Raw genomic sequence first — 7,176 nt, forward strand, 5'->3', positions numbered from 1 at the left:
CTGAGTCTACCATAAGAATGGGGGATATTAATAGGAGCCTGAATGCCTAGGGATATTTAGAGCATTGACCAAAGAGATTTTAAAAATCTTTGAATTAACCTATCATCTTCCTTAGTGCCTGGTGGGCTCCATCTGCCTCTTACATTACAGACTAAATGCTAAGTTTCTATCATATGATTTGATTTCTGTGAAAGTTAGCCATTTAAAAATATTGCCATAAATGTAGAAATAAGCAAAAGAAACCTCTTAGGAGTCATGAAAATGAAATGTACAACACTGCTATTTTGAACCATAGGAGACTTTTCCAACCAGGGTCCAGCAGAATGGCTCCCACTAAGAGGGGTGACGAAAAGAAGGGCCATTCTGTCGTCAATGAGGTAGTGACCAGAGAATACACATGCAGCATTCACAAGCACATCCATGGAATGGGTTTTGAGAAGTCTGCCTCTCAGGGATTTACAGACATCCGGAAATTTGCCAGGAAAGAGATGGGAACTCCAGATGTGTGCACTGACATCAGGCTCAACAAAGTTGTCTAGCCCGAAGGAACAAGGAATGTTCCATAGCATATGCATGTGCGGTAGTCCAGAAAACGTACTGAGGATGAAGATTCACCAAACAAGCTGTACACGTTGGTAACCTATGTACCTGTCACCACTTTCAAAAATCTACAGACAGTTAATGTGGATGAGAACTAATTGCTGATTGGCAAATAAAGGTATAAAACTGAAAAAAAAAAAAAGGGAGAAACTAAGATCCACTGTTACTAATTATAAACTTGTGTGTATATATTTAAAGCCAACAAATTGAAAGTATATACAAGTGAGGTGAAGAAACCAAACTGAGGAATTAGAAAAAAATAAACAGGCAAGCACAGTTTGATGTCAGAAGACATTTATAATTAGTATAAATAGACCTATTACCCAACAAAACCCTTTGAAGATATCAAGAAGAAAGGACTCAAGAATATTCATTATGCTATATTTAAGCATAAGTAATGAGGAAGTATATATATTTTAATATAAGATAGTAATATTTTGTTTTCTTGTTGTTTGTCATCTGCCTCTCTTAAGAGGCTTTTGGTTATAAGTAACAGAAAAGGAGAGGTGTCTCAAAGCACAGTAGATAAGAGCTCCAATTTCCCAATTTGGCTGTTGTCCATTCTTGAGGCTCCTTTTCCTACCCTGGCTTGATACTATAGGTAGAAGATTATAGAAAAAGCAATGATGGGGCACCTCGGTGACTTGGTCAGTTAAGCATCTGCCTTCAGTTCAGGTCATGATCTCAGGGTCCTGGGATTTAGCCCCACATCTTTCCCACTTCCTGCTCAGCGGAGACTCTGCTTGTCTCTCTACCCCTCCCCTCACTCATCCTTGCTTAATCTCTGTCTCTAAATACATACATACATACATACATACATACCTAAAGCAATGACATATTCAGTAATACGCACCAAAATTCCTGTAGAAGAGAGAGTGTCAAAACTGGGACGTTTTATTGTCAGTCATTGATAAGAAGAATGGAGCAAAGAAATTTGAGTATTAGATTTTTACTTTTAAGTCATATTAGTAAACAAACTCGAATTCTACCAAAGGAAAGAAGGAAGTATTGGTTGTTGTTTAGATAACTAGGGAAGGCCTGCTATATTATCAGAACATTAAATATTAATAAAAGTTGTTAAAATACAACCATACTTTATTTTTTAAATTTTAATTACATTTTTATTTTTTAAATAAAAATTAATCTTTACATAAAAGATACACTAGCTTATTACTAAGAAAAGATAAGGCATTCCATATATTTCTTGAGTAAATGAACAGATGTATTAAGCTTTAAATCCCAGCATTCATGAAATATCAAATAAAACACATTGTCATAATCATCAAATCATGTAATAATCCATAGACACTTTTTTTTTTTTCATTTTCTTTCCCCAATTTTCTGGAAAACTCTGAAGAGTGAAACAAAAGTGAAACATTTGGTTGAATTTTAGAATTTACCTAAAAAATGCATCCAAGAACAGGTAGAATGTCTTCAAAGATTTCCACAAGTATTATCAGGCTATCCAGAGGCCGATAACATTGCAACTGAAGCTATCACTAGCAGTTAGTGGTAAGCATCCCCAAAGCAGAAGGCTAAACTGTGTGAAGAGTACTGTGGGGGACTCCCTACATTGCAGTAGAAGTTCATAAGAATTCATAAATAGGCTACTTACATGAGTCTATCATTCAAATGGTATGTAAAATTTGTATGGGGTATCTTCTATCTGTTTAAAATGCACGATTAATTCTCAATTTAGTATAGGTACCTGGTAATACAATTAGAATTATAGTTTCAGTATTTTCATCTCACATTTTAATGTGAAAATGAAATAATATATTGCTGTCAGTGAATTAAGTTATGGTAAGCAATTTGTCAGTAATAAATTTGGGTAATATATCCAAACGAGAATTCGGATTTACAATTCACTTTTGCAGCATGATTAAGCCCATAATGAACCATTTGATTCACTTGATCATAGTTTTATTCAGTATCCATACCTAAACTAAGCTATATTCAATTGATTGAGTTGCTCATATTATAATACATAAATATTTAAGTGATTATTCAGATGATACTGCACTATTTTTCAAAACATTTTATCCTACATTATATATGTGCATATATACAACATATATAAAAATACCTAATCATACACACACACTGAAGTCTGATTCTGTGTTATGCTCTGGGCTATAGGGAGTGCTAAATTAAGGCTCACAAACAGTTTGGAATTCAGAATACAATACATTAGGGAAATTTCCTGAAAGTAGAACTATGTGTTCAATGTCTGGGTAGGGAAGGGATTGGGAAAAGTTGTTACCATACCAGTCTTCATTAACCACTTTTCTCAAAATTGAGCACAGCTACCAAAATTTTTCAGTAGATCCACTATATCTAGGACTGTTAATCTCTTTCTTTTTTATAAAGTAGGTGACGATATAGTCCTCCTTATAAGCTTGCCATCACTTCTCTCTATAGGTACTGCCTCTATAGGTACTTTCTGAAATGGGAGTTGGTAAATAATGTAGTAAATGGAAATCATACGAGAAAACCTTCAGTAAGCATCAAATGGAGCTGTGTTTTAACATTCAGTTGTTCTACTGCAGATTGTCCAAAGTAAAGACTGTTCAGTCATTAAGGATATTTAATAGTTTAGAACATATAGTCTATGGTGATAGAGATTGTAATAATATGAGAAATATTCTTGTTGAATTTAATTCTCAATGTATAAACCCATAAGAATAAACACAATGTATAAACACAACATATAAACACAGAGAAATCTTGCAAAGACACCTTGCTGTGAGCAGACATTCAAGGAGAATGTACAGTTAAATGTGCCCTAAGTTAGAAAACTAGATAGTAGACTTTTCAACATGGGCATATACAAAGTATATTTATATTTTAGCTCTTCCTTTTGATATGTTCTTTTACATTCATGCAAAACTTCAAGGTTTATAGAAAATTAATATGTACCAAGTGTTAACATATGTTAGAGGTGGACAATGATAACCTGAAATGAGTCATATTCATGGAATGCAGTATACTATTCATAGATTGTATTAATGTGCATCATCAACATATACCCAGTGGTGGCTTGCTAGGGCTGCCATAACAAAATACCACAAACTGAGTGGCAAACAACTGAAATTTATTTTTCTCACAGTTCTGGAAGCTAAAACTCCATGATCAAGGTGTCAGCAGACTTGATTTCCCCTGAGGCCTCACTCCTTGGTTTGCAGATGACTGCCTTCTCACTGTGTCCTCATATGAGCTTTCCTTTCTGTGGATAAAGCTTATCCCTGGTGTCTCTGAATGTCCAAATTTCCTTTTCTTATGAGAACACCAGTCAGGGGGCGCCTGGGTGGCTCAGTGGGTTAAGTCTCTACCTTTAGGTCAGGTCATGATCTCAGGGTTCTGGGATCAAGCCCCACATCAGGCTTCTGCTCAGCAGGGAGCCTCCTTCCCCGCCCCCTTGCCTGTCTCTCTGCCTACTTGTGATCTCTCTCTTTGTGTCAAATAAATAAAATCTAAAACAAAACAAAACAAAACAAAAAAACCCACCAGTGAGATTGGATTAAGTTCTACCTGAAAGGTTTCATTTTAAGTTAATCACTTCTTTAAAGTATCTATCTCTAAATAAGTCACATTTTGAGGTATTGGGGGTTAGGGCTTCAACACAGGAATTTTTTTTGGGGGGAGGGCAAACTTTAGTCCACAGCAGTAATGTAATAATTGCATATGAAATTAAATTCTTCATGATAGGACATTTGATTTTATGTCTTTCTTATGCTCTTTAATTTTATAAGTATCAAACTGAGTTTATATTCCATATTCCAATAAAACTATTTAGATGCATAAAGAATAATAATGTACTGAGATTTTACATATCTTCTGTTTCACAGAAGGGAAGCAGCTTCAGGTGAGAGATACTTGTTTTAATTGTTGAATTGAGGCAAAGTGTCATGTTTAAAATAGAAAGAGGAGGATTGTCATTTTACAGATAGGTAAATAGCTATAAACAACTTATATGTGAATGTAGAGAAAATTTGTAAGAGGTAAGTGTACTAACTTCTAATCTCCATCTTCAGTTACACTGCTATAATTGGTGTTGACCACAGTAGACTGAGTGCTTGTAGTCCAAACACTGAATTCCTGGTCGAGATCCTCTGGTCATGTCCCACCTCACTCTTTATTCACACCATCTGCTCTAGGATGTCTGCTTCCCACTTTAGAGATTCTAATTGCTGGTCCCCAAGAAATATTCGAATTGACTCGTTATTCCCTTGGATTCCTCCTTAACATTGCATCTCTCTTCTAACTCATACCCATGAGGTCTGTGCTGTCTGTTATTTACATTCTCTAACTGGGATCAACATTGTTCTTTAACTCATGGTGTGAAAGTGAGCTTAAATCTCCTTTCATAGCAGAGATCTTATTCTGTCAACTACATACCTTATTCTTATTCTGTTCTGTCAACTATATACTATATATATACATACATATATATGTATACACACACACACACGCACACACACACACACACACACACATACAGTTAACAATGCCTCAAGACATTGTCCCTATATTGTTTTCTTTCCAAAGTCCTTACAAAATAAGTTGACCATACCATTATGGTCTTAGAAAACAAACAAAAAATGAAAAACAAACACAACAAGGAAACAAAACAACCATATATGCAAAGGCTTGCAGCCCACTTGGAAAGTTATCGAAAATCTAGATAAGATAAAAATTAAATAGAGTCATCAGCATCTTCAGGTGTTTATCCCAAACATTACAAGTGTGCTGGTATGGAAAAAGGTGACGTCTTTGGACAATAAGCCACAACCTAAAATTGCACATTAACCACATTTCCAATGGAGATCATTTTTTTCTTTGCATACATGAATTGTAATACATTTCAGACTATCCAATGAAAGTGCCATAAAGTCTAGAATTATGAGAAAAATATTATTTTCTCTAACATAATAACAGGGAAAATATTCGTTTATTCCCTATATCTGTGGGCAGGGGTACTCTGCTTTCAAATTGTTTCTGTTCTCTGTTCTCATAAATACAAGTTCTCTATCACTTATTTCAAGTAGCCTGAAGCAATTAACTATTTTATATGCTTTAAATTTTGTATTAAAGTAGAGGAGTCAGGGCTTTTGTTTGCAAAGAACAAAAATATCCTTTAAATCGCCTCAAGAGGATATGAATTTATCAATTGCTGTTAGAAGTTCACAGACTCTTTTTTCTTTAAATTCAATTAGCTAACATATAGTATATCATTAGTTTCAGCTGTAGAGTTTAGTAATTCATCAGTTGCATGTAACACCCAGTGCTCATCCCATCACATGCCCTCCTCAATGCCCATCACCTTATTGCCCCATCTCCCCATCCCCCAACCCCCGGCAATCTGAAGTTTCCCAAGCAGCTCTCAGAATCTTAAGGAATAGTTGAGTACCCACCTTTCATGACTGAAAATCAGTAGCATCAAGAAAATTATGCCACGAGACTGTTCTAGTAGCAACATACTGATCTAGCCAGGCACAGGCACTATAGCTTGACCTGTGCGTGCTTCCATTGGGCACCATTGCGAGAACTACTGCCAAAATCTCCTTGAAAATGGAGTGTTGCTGCATAACGAATTCTATGTATTGCTTACTTCTCCACATGACCAATTTTCAGATGAAAACTTCACACATCGATTCTGATTTGTAGAACCTAGGCCAAATCTAAGTGCTCTGCAAGGAAAGGCAAATTTTTATCTTTTTCTTTGGGAGAATTCTCAAACATGTGAAAAAATACTCCGTCATGACAAGTGGCCAAAAGAATGACAAATGTCTATTACATGGAGATAATGTGGTTGGTATATTTAATTAATCCTTTCAAGCTGAGCTTTAATTTAGAATGGGGGAACCAAGTAGAATAATCAATCATTTTCATGTAACCCAAAGAGACAAGAGAAAGAGGAATTACAATTAGTGTTCTCCATAGGTGTGGCTGGTAGGAAGCATATTCTTGGAAAGGAAAGAAGGATTTCTTTTCTTCTAAGTAATATAGTAATTTATTAATACTTAGTATCTCTTGCCTCGATTCCTAGAGAATAAATATTTTAATTAAAGATGGAAAATGTATATAAAAAGATTAGTTCTATCCTAGAGATTCCTCTGTTAGTTCAGTTACAAAAGTAGGAATAGTTAATTGCTCCAACTCACGGAACTCTATTTTGTATGTTATTGAATATATCAGGTTTTATATTTCTACCTATTTGGAGTTAGTCAAGGTTGAAACCAGTTATACTGAATTGTACTGTTAAGGAAAGGGAGGCAAACAAAGGGACAGAGTGGGCAAATAAGGTAAGGAATGCTAAGTGCAAAAGGCACATAGACTTTGTTTTGGGAGTGCCTGCATGGCCCAGTCAGTTAAGCATCTGACTTCAGCTCAGGTCATGATCTCAAGGTCCTGGGACTAAGCCCTGTATGATCACTAGTGGGGAGTCTGCTTCTCCCTCTCCTTCTATCCCTATCCCCCCTCCACTCATGGACACACACACTCTCTCTCTCAAATAAAGAAAACTTTAGCAGGAATTAAAAACAAACGGCCATTTTGATTTATCTCCGTTAATCT

General features: G+C 35.6%; 1 pseudogene; it reads left to right on the top strand.

The window, feature by feature from the left end:
• The first annotated feature begins 323 nt into the window (after positions 1-323).
• LOC116567037 lies at positions 324-728 on the top strand (annotated as a pseudogene).
• Positions 729-7,176: the final 6,448 nt, after the last annotated feature.

Source organism: Mustela erminea, chromosome 1 (genome assembly GCF_009829155.1).
Source record: "Mustela erminea isolate mMusErm1 chromosome 1, mMusErm1.Pri, whole genome shotgun sequence".
In the NCBI taxonomy this organism is placed as follows: Eukaryota; Metazoa; Chordata; class Mammalia; order Carnivora; family Mustelidae; genus Mustela; species Mustela erminea.